A 22,343-nucleotide genomic window follows, 5' to 3' on the forward strand; every position below is an offset into this window, starting at 1 on the left:
GCTGGGGACAAATGAAAGCCACCATTCTGTCCTCCTTCCCTCCCACCGGTGCAGGTGGAGCCACCCACGGCTCCCTTCTACAGAAGATACTGGCCGTGTCATCCCGGCCAAATCATTTAATCTCTTAGCTTCAGTTTCTATCTTTGAAAAACTGGGATAATAATAACACCCACCCCACAGGATTATTGTAAGGATTGCAAGAGATGATGTAGGAGAAATGCTTTGCCACTTCAGAACTGTCATTATTAGGATGATGAATTTACCCCCATGTGTATTCCTAATCCCAACTCCTGGATGCTCCCAGGAGCCTTAGGATCTGAGGATCTAGACTAGAAGTCTGTAATTCATCCTCCTTAGTTAAAAGTTGGGGAAACCGAAGCTCAGATACAGGAAGGGATTTGACCAAGATCACACAGCTCAGTGGTAGGCTTGGGTAAGTCTCAGAATGAGCCAAATTTAGAACCCTGTTCTCCCAAAGTTTAGAGTCCTGCTGTGGTCAGGAGAACACATGGCAGAAGAAGCCCCATGGGCATAATTTTGCCCCTACTGGGCACAAGATAGGACTCAGGGGCACCTTCATAAGGGCCGGGCATATGAGTAGGGAAGAGAGACATCATGCAATGAGTGATTCACTCACTGTCAAGAGTATAGCCAGCCAGGGATTAGCTTTTTACTTCTTTCCAGCCCCATTGAACATTCCTCCTTGTCTTGCTCTCCATTATCCAGCCCAACTGGTCTTTCCTCCATTCCTCACATAAGAAGTCACCTCCCATCTCCCCCTCCTGGGCCTTTGCACTGAGATTCTCCCTGTTTGCAGTACACTCCCTCTTCACATTACAGAAAACCTATCTCTTCCAGACTGCTCAAACGCCCCCTTCTAGGTGAAACCTTTCCTCATCCTCCCCAGCCTCCCCGCCCCCCAAACTGCCACCTAGTGAAGCACTTTGTGCTAGTTCTCTATTGATTCTCTTTACATGTCATCTGTGTTTCTACATGTATACATTGGATTCCCATAGAGGCTCTAAGCCCTCTGAGAGCAGGACGACTTCATTCTTTGTACTTGTTTGTCCGGGCTCATTCCTGGCATTGGGAAATGCTTATTGATCGGTTGATTGATTGATTGAACTTACGCCCATGGGTCACGACCTGGTCCCTGCCTCTGGTTCCTGTGGGCTGGGGGCAGTTGGAGGCTGCATGCCTGAAGAACTCTGTGGGGATGAAGTGAACAGAAGCTGTTAACATCAGACTTGGGAGAAACTAGAAGGTTCTTTACACATGAAGAAAGGAATGAGGAACGAGGGAGCCAGCCTGGAAGAGGCAGCGTGGTGCACGAGCCAGCAACACCCAGATGCATGGGAGTCCAAGATTTCAATTTGGAAGTGACCCAACCCCTTTGTTCTACAGGGCAGGATGCCACGGACCAGTGAGAAGGCTCAATATAGATCCTCAATGACACTTTCTTTTGGTCCCCTGGTACGGCATCCTTGTCAAAATGCTGAAGACCAGGTGGCGATGCTTTTATTGGTGTGTTTTAAGGCATTCAAGGCACTTTACTCATATGATCTCATTCCATCTTAGGAGGAAGGTTCTGTTATTATCCCCATTTTACAGAGAGAGCACTGAGACAAACTGAGATCAAGTGCTTGCCCAGGGTCATACAGCTATTAAGTGTCTGAGGTCGGATTTGAACTCGCCTACCTGATTCAGCACCCTATCCACTGAGTCACCTAACTGCCATCTACATAGAGAATTCTAGTCTCAGACTTGCTCTTCCCTTCCAGGCAACATCATCAATCCACAGCAATGAAGCACCATGTGCAAAATCCCCTGGGAAATGTTGCAATCATAATTGTGTTGGAGAGAAAGTGTGACTTGGTGGTTAGAGATCTGCTGAATTCAAAGCCAGAAATGCCTGACTGGCCATGTGACCAGGAGGGTCATTTCGCCCCCAACTGCTCTTTAAGTTAAGGGGTCTTACCCTTCTTGTGGGTGCCTTGATGACCTTGGGCTCCCTGGGGAAGCCCATGAACCCCTTCCTTCTCAGAGCAATATTGTTAAAGGTAAAAAATAAAACACATAGCGAACCAAAATTGGTAGAAATAAAGATGTCATTTTGGCGCCTCAGGATCCTGGCTATTTCCTCCAAACCCTGGCTCTTATCATAGGGTAATCATAGGGTAAATCGTGAATTCTTCATCTGCAAAATGGAGAATTTTCTTACACTCGTACCCTCCAAGTGTGGCTGTGAAGAACGCAAAGGGCAAACCGTCCCGCATGTGGGTGAGATGGGAAAGAGGCAGCATGGAGGAGGGCAGAGGGTGGGGGGTAGCATCCATATGTTCCTCTCCAGATCTAGGTTCTATTATCCTTACTCCTCCCTAGGTCAGGGAGCAGCATTTCTTAAACACTTACCTAAGTTCCGAGCACTGTGCCTAGCACCAGGAATACAGAAAAAGGCCTTTCAAAGGGCAGGGTCTGCTCTCAAGGAACTTACATTTTAATGGGAGAGGCAAGATGCAAAGGACTGTGTACCTATGAGATATAGTATACATGTAAGTAATTTCAGAGGGTTACAACTTGAATCATGCCTCTTGGCCAATCAGGAGGGTTTTCTCCTTGGCCCATTAAGGTGTAGCATTTTCTAGCCTGGTCCCCTTGAGGGGTCCTGATGTAGCAGGAAGAAAGCAGAAAGGACATGGAGTCAGAGAAGAACCACAATTGCTCTGACCTTCACTAAATAAAAGACCATAATCCAATCATAAAACTTTGAGCCTAAGTTTCCTCATCTGTAAAACGGGGATACTAATACCTACAGGACCTACCTTTTGTGGTCCTCCTGTTGCTAGGATTTCGATATGGTAACTTCAGAATTATGCTGTATATATCTAATCTCTTCTCGCTCTGATACTCTCTGTCCCAAGGTCCTTTTTAGTTGTAATACATTCCGAGAATCTACGTTTGACAGAATTTCTGGAGTGGCTGACGGAGTGTTCAAGGTGCCATTATTCTGCTGAGTACAGCTTTAAATGATCCAGATTATGAGACAAAGAGCCAGAAATAGGAGCTGGTCTTTCCCCATGTGTGGAAGCAGGGCTCTCGGGAAGTCTGGGCTTTCCCTCGCTCAAGGGTATTCTGCGTCTCCAGAAGTGGTTTCCTTGGCTCCACGCTGTGGGGACTCAGGTGTGTGGAACTCAGAAGGAGGTGAAATGTTGATATCACACAGCCCATGGAGATGCGACTGTCACTGTCTGCTGAAGGCCATGGAAGCCGCCTTATGGAGGGCATCAGAGTACCAACATTCATAAAGGGAAGTCACTTAGATTTAATGAGGACTCTCCCCCTCATTTCCACTCAGGGCAGTGGCCAGAGCTGGGGGCTTCCTTCAGACCCCCCAGTCAGGGAGACTCATTTTTATGAGTTCAAATTTTGCTGATTTTTTTTCCCAATGACATTTTGATCTAGGGCAGCTAGATAATACAATAGACAAAGCATGGAACCTGGAGCCAGGAACACCTGAGTTCAAATCCAGCCCCACTCTTGGGGCTCCCAAGTTGGTCTAGGACTTAGTTGTTCTTTACAAATGCTTCTAGACTCATTGTTAATTGATTGAATGTCCTCTTGTGCACTTAAGTGTATCTTATTTATCTTTGTTTCCCCTCACAGGTTTATCTAGTGCTAAGAACAGTAACTGGCACATGAGGCTTTTGATAAATGCTCATTGATTGGTTAATTGTCATCCATATAAGCACTTTTTTCTCCTCAGTAAGAGGTGTGTCTGATAGTTTGAAATAGAGAGAAAACAATCAAAATCATTATTGGGAGATCCTAATAAAGACATCTTTTTTGCAGCCCCTTTCTCCATAAGTTTGTTATGGGGAGTTCCAGAACATGAAGGCAGATAGGGAAAGGCCTTTTAATTATCTGGCTCTGATTTGGGGAAGAATGGAATGTAACTGGGAGATCCTTTGAACAATATTGGCCACAGCTCGTAGGCTGAGCAGAAAGAATCCCTGAGGAGAAAATCCAACTCCACTCTTTTTGCTGCTCAGGCCAGAGGACAGTACCTTTGGCTTGGCTGCACAGAACTAAAACTAAAATGGCTTACAGCGAGATGTATTTCCTGGGCTCCTGGACATGCACATTCTCTGCCAGCAGCAAATTTAGCTCCACCTGTGAAAAAAACAGTATCAGTTACTAGAGAAGCTGAAACAAGTGTGGCTGGAGGAGTCCCCTTGGAACATCCTCCTCCCCTGGACCCCCGAGGATGTGGTAGGCCCTTCCATGTGTGTTGCTGAACTCTTGGGTCAAGCTTCTATCCCAAGCCCTGGTCCCACTGGCTACTCTCCTTTCTGGATGACAGTGACAAAAATGAAACATTTCTATGGTTTTAAAGATTGTCAAGTACTTTCCTGCAAGGGTTATTACCCCCATGTTACAGATAAAGGCCTGGTATATGGTAAGTCCTTAAAAAGTACACTCACACACACACACACACACTCTCTCTCTCTCTCTCTCTCTCTCTCTCTCTCTCTCTCTCTCTCTCTCTCTTTCCCTCCCTCCCTCTCTTTCTTTCTCTCTCTCTCTCTCTCTCTCTCTCTCTCTCTCTCTCTCTCTCTCTCTCTCCCTCTCTCTCTCTCTCTCTCCCTCTCTCCATCTACCTCAATCAATCACCTATCCTCTACATCTCAATCTGTCTTGATATCTTTATTTATCTATCCACTTATCTCCACCATTTATCTGTATCTATCTAAATATATATATTCATCTCTCTTTCTATAACTATCCACCTACGTCTATCTGGCTATCTCTGAGTCTCTCTATCCATCTTTATCTATGTATCCATATACCATTATCATTTATCAGTATCTATCTAAATGTCTATTTATCTTCTTTTACATACCTATTTTTCCATCCATCTCTCATCTCTCAGTATTTCTATTCACCCACCTCTTTCTTTCTCCACCTCAATCTCTACTTCTTTATATATCTATTTATCTCTTTGCTCTTTCCTTCTCTCCCCTCAATCTATTCATAAAGGGAACAGAAGCCAAAAGTTAAATGGCTTGATCAAGGTCATATCATAAGTAGTAGAGTCAGGATTTGAAGATGAGCCTCTCAATTCTATGTCCAATGCTCATTTTTCTCAATACTTTTTTCAATCAATAAATATGTCATTAGTGCCTCCTTTAGGCTGGGTTCTGTGCCTGGCACTGAGGATACAACGACAAACCCAAAGTGTTCCTGCCTTCAGGAAGCTTACATTCTAAGGGAGGAGACAATACATGCGTATACAAACAGATACAAAGCTCCCTCTTCCCCCTCCTACATCTTACCCAGGAAATCTTTTCTAATTAATCAGCTCTAACTCCAATGGTACCAGGCTCTCCTCGGCACTTGGAAACCACTCTGGTGGTGAAATATCTGTGGTCCAGGGAAAGCAGCCCTTCCCACTTGTGAGCTTCAGTTTTATCAAAGGTTTGGGACTCCAAAGCCCCGCAGCTACACCCCTAGCAAGTCTTGCACTTGCTGACACATTGTAGGCAATGCGAGCTGGAGGTCAGGGATGCCCCAGCCCTCTTTCTTGCGTGCTGACTCGCTGTGTGACCACGGCTCAAGTGACTTCCTCTCTCCAAGCTTTCTTCACCCTCAGATGGGGCTAGGCCCTGCACGACCGGCTGGTAGGGCTGCTGGGATGAGATCATGTCTGGTAAAAAGCTCTCACTCTCTTCCAGATCTAATGACATTTGGTGAATCTGAGCGGAGGCTGGGGGAGCGCAGGCCTAGGCTGTCAGGGGCCCTGGATTGCCGATGACATCAGCCCTGAGCAGCGGGGAAGGCTTCCAGAGTCCGGCCTCAATCAGGGAACACTCAGACCTCGTTGAAAGCTAAGGAGGGACAACCCCAGCAGCTTTTGGGCTGTGGAAAGAAGGTCAGGCAGCAAGACGCGGGAGGAATCGGGTACTCTCAAGTCCTTTTAGAGTGGTTCACAAACATTTTTATTTCAGAATCGTTCTTACGTTCTTAAAAATTATCAAGAACCACTTCTCCTCTCCCCCAAGAACTTTTACGTATATGGGCTTCATCTGTCAATATTTATAGGATGAGAAAATAAACGAAACATCTTAGTATTATTGTGTAATAGTTCTGACCTCACAGATGCCTTGGATAGACTGGGGGGATCACCAGTGGTCCTCAAACCACACTTTAAGAACTGTCAATATAGTGGAAAATACACTGCCCTTGACATCATGAAAGACGAGAGTTTAAGTCCTGTCTTAGATACTGACTAGCTGTGTGATTTGGGGCATTATTTTCCTTCCTCCCAGCCTCAATTTCCTTTTCTGTAAAATGGGAATAATATTCCTATTTCCCAGGGTGGTTGTGAGGATCAAGTGAAATAATTTACGTTCAGTGCTTTGCAAACCTTACAGCATTTTATAAATACCAATTATTTATGTTTTATTTATCATTGTTATCTTAAAATAAAATTCTTCCCACCTTTTTGATAAATTTCAAATAGAAAAGGTCTTTGTATATGTTATTTTCTGTTATTATTCTATTATATTTAATGACCTATAGATTATTGTAGCTGGGTGGCACAATGGACAAAACACAGGGTATGAAATCAGGAATACTTGAGTTCAAATCCAATCCCATACACATACTAGCTGTGTGACCCTGGTCAAATCATTTAGCCCCATTTGCCTCAGTTTCTTCATCTATAAAATGAAATGGATCCAATGAGCTTATGATGGAGAGTTTTCTGCACTCGGAGAATATTGTGGTGTTGTTGTTTGCTTGCATTTTATTTTCTTTTTTGATCTGATTTTTCTTGTGCACCATTATAATTGTGGACATTTGGATAGAAGAATTGCACATGTTTAACATATATCGGATTACTTGTCATCTAGGGGAGGGGATGAAGGGAAGAAAGGAGAAAAAATTTTGGAACACAAAGTCTTGCAAGGGTGAATGTTGAAATGAGATGATTGAGGCCAGTTCCAATGATCTTGTTATAATAGAGCCATCTATACCCAGAGGACTGTGGGAACTCAGCGTAGATCACAACATAGCATTTTCAGTTTTTGTTGTGGTTCACTTGCATTTTATTTTCTTACTCATTTTTCCCTTTTTGATCGGGTTTTTCTTGTGCAGCAAGATAATTGCATAAATATGTTTACATATATTAAATTTAACATATTTTAACATATATTGGATTACTTGCAATCTAGGGGAGGGGTTGGGGGCAAGGAGGGGAAAATTTGCAGCACAGGATTTTGCAAGGGTCAATGTTGAAAAATTATTCATGCATATGTTTTGAAAATAAAAAGTTTTAATAAAAAGGGTGAATGGTAAAAAACTATCTATGCATTTGTTTTGAAAATAAAAAGCTTTGCAAAAAAAAATCCCTCTAAATAAATAAAAAAATGGAATGAACTGGAGAAGGAAGTATCAGACCATTCTAATACCTTTGCTAAGAAAACCCCAATTGGGATCACAGAGAGTTGGACAGGACAGATTATATGTGTAGATAAAATAAGTGCTTCCTGTAGTTAAATAAAACATGTACAAATATATGTACATTCATGAGTGTCTAATAAACATCAGATATATCAAATTATAATATCTAATGTGTTTATTATAAGAATATCTAATAAAGAAATGACAATTAATTTATTATAAGAAGTGACTATGTGAATACATTATTATTATTATTATTTTTGCTGTGGTTATTAGAGAGTCACTTCAGATACTTCCAAAATCTGAGCCATGTGACTTGATGACCTTGAGCTGTTGTTCTTGGAACAAGAAATCTGGGCTTCATTTAAAAAAACAAAAGTTCTAGACAAATGTTTGGGGGGTATGTGCCTTCTCTCCCCATCCATATTCAAGAGTTCTTAATTGGGGGTCCATGGGCTACTTACTATGGATATATTTCAGGGGGTCTGTGAATTTGATGAGGAAAAAATGGTGTCATTATTTTTACTAAACTTTCATTGACATTAGACATTTCCTTCAATTCTTTAAGAACATAATTGCCAGGATTCCATAGACTTCTCCAGATTGACAAAGGTGAAGAATCCCTTTCTTAGGATGTTGGAACCATATCCATTTTTCTTCTTCCCATTCCCCTCCTTGCTGCCCCATATCCAGCTAGACATGGAGTAAGAAGGACTCGGTAAATATTTATGAACTTGACTTCATAGTATGGTGAATCAGAAAACCAATTGGCTGACAACTCAAGAATGTGGTGCTGGAATCACGGAATGTCAGATCTCCAAGGGCCCTGAGAGATCATCCAGTGTTACCCCTAACATGGGAAGAGCCGGAGGGGGAAGTGGTTTGCTCAGTCATGCAGAGAAGTGGCTGAGTCAGGATTCAAACCCAGATTCTAACCGCACTGGAATAGTCTTGTATTAAAATCCCTGCCCAAACTGAGATGATGGGTCTGACAGAGGATTTTTCTTGTGCAAAGTTTTGTGTCCTTTGTAATTGGGATTGTCCCAGAAAATCTAGGAAACACTTTTGGGTGAGATAGTCAAGGGGAAAGGAAAATGTACAAGTAGGGCCATTGGCAACTCCTTTCTTCTGCTGCCCATGACACTGGGCTTTCTCACTTTCCCACTTTCAGGTGGGAGTTATGACAGAGTCATCAACTATCGGAGTTCAATGGGAAATTAAAATTATCTAGCCTAGGATTCTTAACCTGAGATTCTTGAACTTGTTTTAAAGAATTTTGATAACTCTATTTAAGTATATTTGGTTTCCTTTATATTCCATTTTATGTATTTAAGGGCAATATTCTGAGAAAGGGGTCACTGGTTTCACCAGATGCCAAAGAGGTCTGGACACAAGAAGCTAAAGAGCCCCAGAGCTCATCCAATCCCCTCATCTGACAGACGGGGAAACTGAGGCAGCAGTGTGATATAGTGATACATGCAATGCATCTGGAGGCTGAGGACTTAGACGAGAGTCTTCTCTTTGCATCTTGGACAAGTTGCTTGGGTCTCAGTTTTGTCATTTTGGACTTGATGCCCTCAAAGGGGTGCTTCCAGCTCAGAATCAATGAGGACTAGAAGGGACTTTGCCTCTGATCACACAAATTCTTGCTTCCAAAAACTTCCCGCACACTTGATGAGAGACCCAGTGCCAATGGTGATAGGCCTGAATGAATTTCCTTACACACGGACTTCTGGGTCATAGAACCAGAGATCCCAGATTTAGGGCTGGAAGGGTCCTTTGAGGCCAGAGAGACCACACCCCTAAGGCTGAGAGAAGTGAGAGGATGTGCCCAGTATTGCAATTAGAAAGTACCTGAGGAAGGATTTGAACTCAATTCTTCCTGATTCCAAGCCCACTCTGGGTACTCTGGCAATATGACAAGCCTATTCCAGTGCTATGTCTTAGAGCTGCCAAAATTCCACAAATAGATTTCAGTAAGTCCATGAATCTGCTTAGGAAAATATTTCTTCTTTGTTTTCACTCATTTCTGGTTTTCTCTATAATCCAATGGATTTTATTTTATGCATTTAATGGCATGACTCTAAGAAGGGATGGTTTCATTCATTCAGGTGGCCAAAGAGATCCAGGGCAAAAACAACTTAAGAACAATGTCTGTCTTAGAGGAAAGGGGATTTTGTTTTCATGTAAGTGGTAAAGTAGAGACCCCGATCAACATTGACAATGAGTCTGACAAAGAATAAGGAAAATGAGGCAGATAAGTCACTGGGTTTGAATCCCATTTTTGCCACCAAGGCACTGGGAGTACATTGGCTAGAGCTGGACTTTGAGGTGGACAGATATCTCTGTTCAAATCTGGCTTCAGGTACTTCCTAGTTGTGTGACCCCAGGCAAGTCACTTAAACTAGTTTGCCTCAGTTTCCTCATCTGTAAAATGGAGATAATATAAGCATTTCCATCACAGTGGAACTGTGAGTACCCAATAACATAATATTGGAACATCAGTAAAGTGCTTAGCACTTAATAATTTTTTTTTTCCTTTGACTGAATACCAGTGTAGTCTGGAGAAAGCTATTTTATCTCCCTAGGTCTCTTTGTAAAATAGGAAGTTGAAATTAGATGGCCTCTCAGGAGCCTCCTAACTCTAAACATGATCTAATGACATTTCCCCTCAAAATAATCTCATTCAAAAAGTAAGTTTTCTCTTGTGGAAGTTAAGTCTGTGCTAGCATTTGGGCAGTATTTATCCCTTTGAGGGAAAGAACTTGGGGAGGGAAACTGCAATCAGAGTTATTTACACAGGCCTCTGGGTGGTGCAATAGATACATTATTGAGTCTTTAATCAGGAAGATCTGAATTCCAATTCAGCCTCACTCACTAGCTATATGACAAGTTGCCTCATCCTCACCTCTGTCTACCTCAGTTTCCTTAAACTGTAAAATGAACAGTAGATCTCACAGTGGGTAGAGAGCAGGGCCTGGAATCAGAAAGACTCATCTTCCTGAATTTAAATTTGGCCTTAGACACTTCTTAGCTGGGTGACCCTGGATAAGCCACTTAACTCTGTTTGCCTCAGTCTCTTTCTCTCAAATGATCTGGAGAAAGAAATGGCAAATCATTCCGGTATCTCTGCCAAGAGTCACTCACAGAGAGTTGGATGCGATGATTGAACAACAAAAACAAAAAAACGGGAATAATAACAGCGTCTAACTCTCAGGGTTGTCGTAAGGATCAAATGAAATAGTATTTGTAAAGTGTTTAGCATAGAACTTGGCGCATTGTGGGTGCTTAATAATTGTTTGTTTTAGCTAATTCAATGTTAGAGGCAGGATTCCAACTCAGATATTTATATACCAAATCCAGGTTTCACTCAACACAATTGACTTTAGGGAGAGAATAGAAGAACAGCTGAAATGTATGCAGCGGGGGACCTTGCTGCCCTACCTGGTTCAGTCCAGTTAAAATGATCACAGAAAATAATGGGTAGAAAATAGAAGTTACAATCAATCCCTTCACAAATTGTTGCCTAATGAAACTGGAAGGACCTCTTGCCATGGGCTGATGGAAGACTGGCTGGAGCTCTGCTGGCCTTGATAAAAAGGTAAGTTTTCCAGGCCTGTGCACACAGAGGCAGGCAGCTCTGGAGAATGTGGAAGGCATCGTGGAGGAAAGGAATTTTCCCCACACTCCCATCAGTAATGGCAGCTTGCTGGAGAGTTGGGAAGATACAACACATTTCTTTGGGAGCAGAAGAAGAGGAAGCAGCTTCAGGGAGCGTTCTCCAAGAGCTGAGAATAGAGAGCCTCCGTTCTCTTCTTATATAGAGTTCTTCATGCTGTTCCTTGATAGGCCCGTCACTCCATTGCCTATCTTGGTCTGCTCCTCTCTATGGTTTAGCATAGCTCAGGGGGGGAGAGAAGAGAGAAATATTTCCCCTGCTTGCTACTCCTAGGTAAGAATACTGGTGTCGTTCTCCATAAAGCTGTTTCTTGCCTCAGCTACTTTGATTGTGTGTCCAAGGCTGGCAAGGTTAGATTTTAAAAGGTCACCAGGGACACAGGCAAACCTTGACTCACAAAAGGCAAGCTGCCCTTCCAATTCCACCAGGTAAAGCTCTGCATCTTTTGTAATGGGCTACCAAGGCAAACTCATTGCATGAGAAGTAGCAAATTGCCTCTTGTTGTGTACTCTTTACTCTTCCCTATGGGATGCATACAGTCCTTTAAACTTTGTGTGTTCTTTCCCATTTGTTCTTACAACTCTGTTAATCAAGTATTGTTGTTGTTTTTCTATTTTTTTTTTAACCAGGCGTGTGATTTCATCAGAGTAGGGAGATTCCTATGAGGAACTTCCTCTTCCAATACAAGTCAGCACCTTCTCTATAATCTGTAGTTTTCCCACCCAACCCCCCTTCACAAACTTAGTCTTAGATATTTGCCCAGGACAATGAGAAGATAAATGACTACAGGATTTGAACTCAGAGCTTAATGATTTCAAGTCCAGTGTTCTTATCCAGTATACTACACTCCTTCTATTGTAAGAATGACATACCCAGAAAGAATCTCCAGAAGCTCCTTAAGGAGTGCATTCCATTTTAATGGAATGACTGACCTTGGAGGCACAGGGAGTGAAAGCTCACCCTTTACCCTGCTGCTTTCCTGGTCTGCTTTCTATAAATTCACACTGTGGCAAAGACTGGGGAAGACCTATGGCCTCTACAATGTAGCCCTCGAGGCAGGATGGCAATTCCAACCCTGCAATCATAATAATGGTATAATTATCATTACAAGCTGCCATGTATTAAACAGGCCACAATGCATATGCAAACACACTTGCCCTGGCTCTTGCCACACACAGGCTCTGACTGTAACTTTATAGGACATCTGGCCATAATATGTGGGATCAATCAATGGTCAATCAACCAACAGTTATTAAACACCCACCATGTGCAAGATGCTGGGGGTACAAATATGAAAGCAAGATGGTCCCTGTCCTCAAAATGCTGATATTCAAATGGGGAAACAATATGTTCACACAGAAACAAAAATATATATGTTTGTGTATGTTTATGTATATGTACATATACACACATACATGTATATGCATACAGAATATATACATGTATGTATATGTATATCTATGCTTACATATTCATTTATGTATTCGTGTGAATATATTTACATATAATATATAAACATACACATACACATGTGTACATATAGATATATGCTTATATTTGAATCTGTCTATAAAAATACATAAATGTATGTATGTATTCATAATGGGCTGTGTGTGTGTTTAGCGAAGTAATTTTTAAGAGAGATGGAATACTAGGGGAAATTCTCTTTAAGGAGGTATAAATGACCTCAGAAGGTCTCTAGTCCAACCATACCAAAGCAGGGATTTTCTTTAAAACACTCCCATGAAGCAGTTTTCCAGCATCCACTTGAAGAGCTCAGTGATGGGGAATTCACTACTTCCCAAGCAGTCCATTCCTCTTCGGGGGTTACTTATAATTGTTAAGAAGTCTTTCCTTATGTAACATATTTTAAGACTGCCAAGAATATATGGATGCTGGTTAAGAACAGAAATCCTCTGTGTTCCCATCCTTAACTCCACCCCTTATCTCCCCTGCCAGAGATTGATTTCTATCCCAGGGTTGATTAGTCCTCTAGTCCTAAAGCAGTAAAATGAGCTAGAATGATCATGGTGGAGCAAGACAAGAGGAGATAGGAGGTTAGGGAGGCGGGGGCAGCCATGGTGAACCACCATTGGAATTAGCTCAGCATGAGAAAGAACAGCCCAGGAGCTATGGTGAGCATACATTGAGTCACCAAGGCAAAGACTAGACTATGAAGAAACCACTTGAGAAAGACACAGAATTGTTGGAACTGTTCCTGCTGAGAACAGAATGGGTGATTCCTCACTTCTGCCATCCTCTGCTTCCTCCTCTTCCTTCTCCTCCTTCTTCTTTTCTCTGTCAATGACCCTGTTCCCCAAATTTTATTTCTTAAGAGTTTGTTGGCTTTCTGGTTTGCTGATTTCCCTTAAGATAAATGTGGTTAACCATTGCATTACTGTCTATGTGTATATTGCGCAAATGTGACAAAGGGAGAAGCAATCTAGACAGCGAAGGGAGAAACAGAGACAGAGAGACAGAGAAAGACTGACAGAGACAGCAATAGAAAGAGAGACAGAGACAAATAGGTAAACACAGAGACAGACATACAGAAAGAGACAAAGAGAGATAGAACCAGAGAGAGGAAAGAGATTCTTTTGGGTTTGAGAGCATTTCCTGGCATGGACTCTTAGAATGAACAAAAAAGAGAATTATTGATTCATTTTATATAACACTCAGAATAGTAAGAAAACATGGATCCAGATTTTAGATTAATGGATTAGTAGCTTTACTTGGAGGAGAGATTGTAATGAGCAGGAGAGGTGGCCCCTCAACCATTTCCTCTTCCCATTGTCTTCCCTGGGAGTTGGAAGGGAAACCCTCCTTCCTGAAAGAATTAACTAGAGAGAATGTCATACTCAAAGGGTAGGACAAAGGAATGATTAGGAAGGAGTTGTCCAATCCACAAGAAGAACTGGGCTAGCAAGGGAGAGTAACTTGGCATTTCCTCCTTAGCTCAATGGATCCCTCTCCATACCACTGCCACATGTGCTGGGCCAATTATCGCCTTTCGGTGACTTCTTCCACTCATGGTTCCTAGTTTAGATTTCTAAAGAAACAGAAGAATATGATGGAAGGAACTCCGGAGAGAAAATATAAATTAAAAATACTGGCTCTGTCATTTAACAGCTGTATGACTTTGGTCAAGTCATATAACTTTGTCAGCCTCAGTTTCTTCATTTGTAAAATGAGAGGCTGGCCAAGATGACTTAAGTTCCTACCCAACTTTATAGAGTCAGCTAATAAGCATATATTAAACTTCTACTATATGCCAGACATAATACTAAGCACTGAAGACACAAAGAAAAGCAAAAAGCAATCCCTGTATTCAAGGAGAGACAACATGCAAAGAGTTATGTATAAGCATAATATAGACAAGATAAGTTGGAGATAATCAGAAGAGGGGAAGCACTAGAGTTAAAGGAGTTCAGGAAAGACTTCTTGTGCAAGGTGGGACTTTATCTGAAGCCAAGGAATAAGGAGGAATAAAGAAAAAGAGCATTTCAGGCTTGTGAAGTAGCCAGAGAAACTATATGGAGTTGGGAAATGGATTATTTTCCTTAAAATCCTACACTATAACTGTCTTGGTTGAAGAGCTGTCAAGAAGAATAGATTAGACTGTAAGAAGTCCTCTGAACTGGTTCATTTTTGTCCAATGCCTCATATAGTGTATGTGGTAAATACTTGTGAATTGATTTATTGGCTAATTTCCTGTATGGTTTAAAAGGACAGAACTAGAAACATTAAGTACAAGTTGCAGAAAGAAAATTTTGGAGTGAACATAAGGAAAAACTCCCTAACTATCATAGCTCTCCCAATATGGAAGGGGTTGCAGTGAGAAACAGTGAGTTTCCCTTTGCTGGAGTCCTTGTCATGGATGATGGCAAAAGATTTCCCAGGACTGATGAACCCTTGAAGTCTGTTCCAAATGTTGTTTCCCCATCTCTCATTTCCAGCCTACCGGTGGGCCAACACTACCCTGGTCACCTCTCAGGTTCGTTTATAACTTTCCCTGGATAGTCCCCTGCAATGATATTGAACACTTCTCATTTTTAGGTTAAATCAACCTATCAGCAAGCCCACAGGATGTAGGCTCTTTGATGCTGGGTTTGGTGGGTAGGAGTAAAGTGTCAGTGACTGCTCAGTTCTTCTCCCAAAGCCCTTGGCCCCTGAGTTGACCAGTGCTACCCTTCCTGCCTTCCCTTGTTAGATTCTGCTGCCTGTCCCTCCTAGGCTAGACAAAGAGCCCAGAAAGATCATCTGCCTCCAAAGTTTCTTTTGTCATTACTTTCAGTTGGCCACCTGTGGACTCTGTCTTACTTTCACTTTCCTTGCTAAGTCCAGTAGTTCTGGGTGGATTTCTTTCACAATTTCTTGAAAACAAGATTGCCAGGTTTTTTGCTTTATATGATTTTCAAGGAGTTCAGGGGCTATAATTCTCTCTTTTCATTCTATTTTCTTGGACAGTTATTTTTAATATTAGATACATATGAATTCTTCTAGATGGCACAGTAAATAGAGCCCTAGACCTGCAATCAAGAAGACCTGAGTTTAAATATAACCACAGATGCTTATATTGTGACCTCAGGCAAGTCAATTTTTTCATGATAAAGATAATAATAGAATAGAAAATGAGGATAATAGAACCTATCTCAAAATATTGCTAGGAGATAATATTTATAAAGTGATTTTCAAATCTTAAAACAACATAGAAAAATTATTAATTATCATTATTATTATTTTCTGGTTCCAATGAGTTCTGTTGCATCATTTCATTTTTGAGTTCTGTTTGCTCCTTTCTATTTTTCATATATCTATCACTAGAATAAAGTGGTAGAAGAAGCCAGGAGCTGATCTCTTCTTGTCCAGGGATCCTAAGGTAAGGGCCATGCTCCCTGTGCCTTGACCCCTTCCAAAAGTAGGGCTATAGATGGGATTATGGAGGAGGGATAGAAATGCCTTAATACTGGCTCTAATCCAGAATTTCTAGTGATCTGTTTTTTAGTCTTTTTGTATGTGTAGAGGATTATATCGGAGGGTTTTACCATAGTTCATCTCCCATATTGGATTCTCTGCTTCATTTGATACTGTCTTCCAGTGTTCCCAAGGGACTCTAGAGGGAGGGAGATTCAACTGGAGCTTTTCTTTCATGTCGCCATCTTGGTCTGGGCAGTTAATTACCAAGAGGCTCTGCTTTGAGATCTTTTCTTTTTGATTCCAGTTCCTATTCCTAGATTGTCCAGTCCCTTTGTTCTCATTCCTTTGTTGCCTATCCTGGGTCTTCATAGTCATGGCCTGACATCTTTGGATTCTGGATTTCTTGTCTGGCTGGATTCACAATACCTAATTGCTTCTCTCTTGGCTTTGACTTTTTCCTTGCTGACCCAAAGATAATTCATAGATGTCAATAACTAGAAGAATAAATAGGACATAGTAATTTCACAAGAGTTGTGAAAAGTATGCAATAAATGTCCATAGGAAGGAGAAAGAAAACACTTTAGGCTGGAAATGCAAAAATGTAGCACTTATTGAATACTTATCAAACACTAGCTGTGTATGCAAATTATGTAACCATTCTCTAGGTCAGATTTCTCAACTGCAAAATGAGGATAATAATAACACCTACTTCCCAGAATTGTGATGATCAAATGATATATTTGTAAAGTACTTAGCATTGGCATTTAGTGCCTATCATACAGTGAGTGCTTAATAAGTGCTTTTTCTCTTCCTCTGCTTTCCTATAAAGACATGGCCTAGTCAGGAGTCCTCAAACTACAGCCAGATGCGGCAGCTGAGGATGTTTATCCCCCTCACCCAGGGCTATGAAGTTTCTTTATTTAAAGGCCCACAAAACAAAGGTTTTGTTTTTACTATAGTCCGGCCCTCCAACAGTTTGAGGGACTGCGAACTGGCCTCCTATTTAAAAAGTTTGAGGATCCTTGTCAGAGGCTAGAATTATAACTCAGAACCTCACTATCCTTCATAAACTAATGTGTATTGAATCCTTCTATTATAAATAAAAGCCTCAAAACATCTAAGAGAATTCAAACAATAAATGTATGGGAATCAGACCATTATCACAGATAGAAATAAAATCCCTAATCTTCTGAACAAAACTAATGCACAAAAAATTTTTAATGAAAAATGCTATTTTTAAAAATAGATATCATTATGCTAAGTACTCAGTATCCAAACTACATGAAATGAAACACTTTCAAAATATAGAGACCCAATCAAGGAGATCCAATTTCAATAGGGACAAGAAGAGAGGCACATCAATTTTCTCATCCTGTCGGCTACTCAAGTTTTTTCATTATGCTTTCAGTGAGTCTGCAGAAAGAACATAATTTCTATCTCCTTATTTTAATTCAGTGACCAAAAGCATCTATTTTATCCATCTGTACACATCAGACAATACAAGAATAATAGCAGAATAGCAAGTTGTCCCAGGACTTGGACTCTATTGAAAGATGAGAATGACATTTATAAGGCTGATAATACTGATGAGCATGATAATGATGATTAGTAATTGACCCTTAAATAGTCCTTTAAGGCTTGCAAAGCCCTTTACCTACATCATCTGATTAGATCCTTAGAACAAGGACTGTATGTAGGAGGTGCTCTCATTATTAGTGTTTTACAGATAAGGAAACTGAGGCTTAGACAGATTAAATGACTTGCTTAGTCAGATAGTATGTATAAAAGGTTAATTCCAATGCAATACTAAACCCAGTACTCTAGGAGAGAAGGAAAGAAAAAGAAAGAGAGAGAGAGAAGAGAGAGAAAGAGAGAGAGAGAGAGAAAGAGAGAAGGAGGGAGGGAAGGGGGGTAGGAGGGAAGGAAGAAGGAAGGAAGAAAGGAAGGAAGAAAAGAAAGAAGGAAGGAAGGAAGGAAAGAAGGAAGAAAACATTGGTATAGAAAACAAGAAAGTGAAGTAGGATAGGGTGGACAGCTTCGAGATACAGTTTACAATTTCACTTCAAGATCATTACTTGAGAAAGAATCACAAGGGAGTGGAAACTCAAGTTATATTCAGGAGTTTCGGATTCAATTGGGATCTGGTAATATTAAAGGATCAGGTAAAATACCAAGGGAGCTTCAAAGGGCCTTGGTTTAATGTGCAGTTCTGCTGTCAGTGTGTCCTTGGATAAAACTCTTCTCTCTCTCTCTAGGTCTTGGTTTCTACATCTGTTAAATAGGATGGGGGTGGGGGTCAGACATACTGACTTCTAAGATTTTTTTCCTCCTTTAGCCATCACTAGGTTTAAGACCCTCTGATTCTCACTTCTCTCACATTCTCTCTTTCTATCACACTCAGCACAATTCATTAAACTCATTGAATCCACACCATTGCATCCCATTTTGGGAGCCCATGGTGCCTAGGATGGAGTCTCTGCCCCATCTCCTAGAGAGCCATGGAGAGGCCACAGAAAAGGCTTTTCCCTTTGGTCAGTCTGTAAGGGAGTCCCTCCCTGCCCCCTCCCTTCCTCCACCCCATCTCCCAAGTGGCCAACCAGCAAGCTGAGCAAGGTCAAGATCAGACCTTGGCTGAGAAGACAAATGAGGTACCCTCTGCTGTGGCTGAGTCAGGACAGAGGGTGGGGCTAAGAACCAACAAGGAGACTGCCCATTTGTCAAGAGTCACTACTGACACAGGCACAGAGGCATGAGATGAGGGTCCCTTCTACAGCCACTCGCATAATTTTGGAGTTGGATGGGCTTTTGAGAGGATAACAACAACGTACAGGATGGAAGACTGGAAAGGAAGTCTTAGAGTCAGACCTGCATTGGGATCCTGCTTCTGTCACATACTGGCTAGGTGACCTTGGGCAGGACTGATTATACATCACTTAAACTTTACTGCCCTTTCTTTAGGTCCAAAAGGAGGATTCCTGTCATTGATCTGCTAGATGTATATATGTGTATGTCTACATGTATGTATGGATGCATGTGTGTGTGTTTGTGTGTGTGTGTGTGTGTGTGTGCTGCACACTGGACCACACCAGAGCCCTGTGGGAGGGATTTATGCCTTGGTACATGGTAAAAGCGGATGGGTGTGGAGAGGGCTGTTGATCTTGGAGAACAAGTCTCAGCCATGGTCCCAGGCACAGGCATCCCTGACCTCCTGGGCAGACATCCAGCCCCTTGGTGGAATGGATCCAACCCCTGTTCACTTCCTGTGCCGGAGATGTCAGAGCACAGGCTATGGAGGGGACCTGGCTCTGGCCCAGAAGTCAAGAGACAGAAGTGGGGGTTGGGGGGGAAGGGGGTATTCCTGGTCTGATTTTTGCTCCTAGTTAGCTATGTGGCTCTGAGCAGGCACACATCTTGTGCTTCTTTATGCCCTGCTTCCCCATAGTCAATTGGGAATAATGACCCCTACCCTGAAGGGATGAAAAAAAAAGAATAAGTGAATAATATCTTTTTATTCATTCATTTATTTATCCAGTTTCTCTACCATCAAATGAAGATGAAAACTTTGAGGCTAAATGAATGAAAGAATGGATGAATGAGTGAATATTTTTCATTCATTTATTCAATTTCCCATTATTAAATGAAGATAATAATCCTCACCCTGAATTAATGAATAACTTATTTTCATTCATTCATTAGTTCATTTATCCATTCATAGTCCCACATGGGGATCACTAGGCCCATACTTAAAGTTTTTCCAGGTGAGATTTGTGGTTTATTGGCCAAGCTTTTGAGGGTTCTCTCCATACCATGTTAAGATATTGGTGGAGAAGCTTAAAGAGTGTTGACAATTCCCACTTCTGCCTCAACTACCTGTCCATGATATGAAGGAATTCTACTATTGAAGATTCACTTCTTTAGCTAGAAATATAAAAATTCTATGGAATGGTTGGATAGAAAATGTCATCTGCATTCAGAAAAATAACCAAGAAGATTGAATGTAAATCAACACATTCTTTTTTATGTTTTTTTTCCCTCCCATGGTTTTTCCTTTATACACTTATTTTTCTCTCCCAATATGATTCATGAATTTATGAAGTAAGAAAATTTAAAAGTTATATTAAAAAAAATTCAATGGAATGGGAAAGGAGAGAGGACTATGGTCTTCATTGGTGGAGAGAAGATCCATGAGTTGACAATATTATCAATGGAAGCATGGATTCAGGACAAAAAAAAATGCTAATAACTAACTTTGGTTCTTATTTCCAGTCTCACAACAGCCCTGTAAGCAAAATAGGGCAAATACTATTAGCTCAACTTTGCCTTGTCACTTATTGGTATAGGACACCAACTCTCTTCTCAGTTTCCCTACACATAAAATAGAAGTGGAATGTAAACTATCTCTTAGGGCTTTAGGGGGCAGCCCTGGAGTCAGGAAGATTCATTTTCAGTTCCAATCTGAAGGATTATTTATATTTAACCTATATCAGATTGCTCATTGTCCTTGGGGACAAAGGAGGTAAAGGAGGGAGGAAGAAAAATTAAGAACAGAAAGTTTTGCCAAAATGTATATTGAAAACTATCTTGACATGTATTTGGAAAAAATAAGATACTATTTTTTTTTTAATTGGACCTCAGACAATGCCTAGCTGTATGATCCTGGGCAAGTCACTTAACCCTGTCTGCTTCAGTTTCCTCATCTGTCAAATGAGCTGGAAAAGGAAATGGCAAAGCACTCCACTATCTTTGCCAAGAAAAACCCAAAGGGGATCCCAAAGAATTGACTGTAATTGAACAGCAACAACAACAGGGCTCTTTCAACTCTATGATATGCAATATTCTTTTTCCTGCCCTGCCTTGCTGGGGCTGTCTCCCAAGCCTGGAATAGCCTCCCTCCTCATCTTTACCTTTTGGAATCCTCTACCTCTTCTAGGTGAAACTGATAGTTATCCTTTCTGATCTCAATGTTATCTGTAACCCATCCCAAATTACAGTTATCCCTTCTATGCTGCAACTTTTCCCATCTCAGTTTTAATATATTATGTGTCAGGAATTTTGTGGAAGCCACATATGACATGTGAAGGCCAGCAGATAACAGAGTAAAAATTTAGAAACTCAAAAATGCATAAAACATATGCATAAAATTATATATCAACCCAAATTTTACAATGAGGTACTGTAAATATCTCATAGAGAAAAAAAAGATTTGAACTTCCTTCTTGGTACAAAGGGAAGGCCAAAAGAATTTTACATGGATTTTCCAGATCTCAGAAGGTGCCACATGTGCCACATCTCTAGTCCCCATGATGTGGAGGGGATACCTTGTAGTTACTTTTCCCTGAATATATTGTTTCTGCCCAGGAGAATGTAAGTTTATTGGGGATCCTTTGGGCTTTGGCTTTGTATCTCCAGGGAGCAATGTTACTTATCAGAGAGCAAGGTGGCCTCCAAGCTAGAAAGACCAGCACACACTGACTTGTATGTCCTGGAAGTCACTTTCCAACCTTTTGACAGCTCTCTAGGACTATAAGCTGCGGAGAAGATGGCGACTTGCATTTATAACAGGAATTTCTTGCTTGGAAGTTCTCTCTACCAATGAAAGCTATAAATTCCCTTGTGGATATGGCATAATGCCTGGAATTCACATAAGAAGTGACTGTTGAAGTGAATTGAACTAAATTTGATCCTGAAGCTTCTCCCTTCGTGTTGTCACTGTGATACAAAAGGGTGGTTATTGTTGTCCATATTGCTCTGGGTTACACTGTGGATTATATGCATCTAACAAGTATACAGTGGTACCTAGTATGTGTATGGTATTATGCTAGGTGGACAGGAAAGGTAAAGGAAAGGCAAGGAAAGGGAGAGAAAGAAAGAGAGACAGAGAGAGAGACAGAGACAGAGAGAGAGAGAGAGAGAGAGAGAGAGAGAGAGAGAGAGAGAGAGAGAGAGAGAGAAAGAAGAAAGAAAGAAAGAAAGAAAGAAAGAAAGAAAGAAAGAAAGAAAGAAAGAAAGAAAGAAAGAAAGAAAGAAGGAGATAAAACAATTTTCCAGCCTAAGACAATTTAGAAGGTTGGGAAGAAAGGCCTATTACGTCAAAGTGAAAATGGAACACAGTCCAACATGCTGGGCTCCAGCAAATCAGCAGCAGGTCTTGGGGGTAAGAGTGGTAGAGCTCTCAGCCCATAGATGGTAAAAGATGACAACAATCAGAAGGAGATTGCAGGGTTCCCTTTGCTGGCACTGGGTGCATCACTATTTCATTGTCCATATTGGGATTTGGGTTACAGTC

General features: G+C 41.3%; 1 protein-coding gene across 1 annotated transcript in view; it reads right to left on the bottom strand.

Moving 5' to 3' along the window:
• HIVEP3 (HIVEP zinc finger 3) overlaps positions 1 to 22,343 on the bottom strand; it is a 666,961-nt gene that overhangs the window by 111,813 nt on the left and 532,805 nt on the right. The window contains 2 exon segments of the mRNA XM_051987908.1: positions 1,131 to 1,208; positions 4,106 to 4,170. The gene's annotated coding sequence lies outside the window, so the exon portion shown is untranslated.

This window comes from Antechinus flavipes, chromosome 3 (genome assembly GCF_016432865.1).
Source record: "Antechinus flavipes isolate AdamAnt ecotype Samford, QLD, Australia chromosome 3, AdamAnt_v2, whole genome shotgun sequence".
NCBI classification, from domain to species: Eukaryota; Metazoa; Chordata; class Mammalia; order Dasyuromorphia; family Dasyuridae; genus Antechinus; species Antechinus flavipes.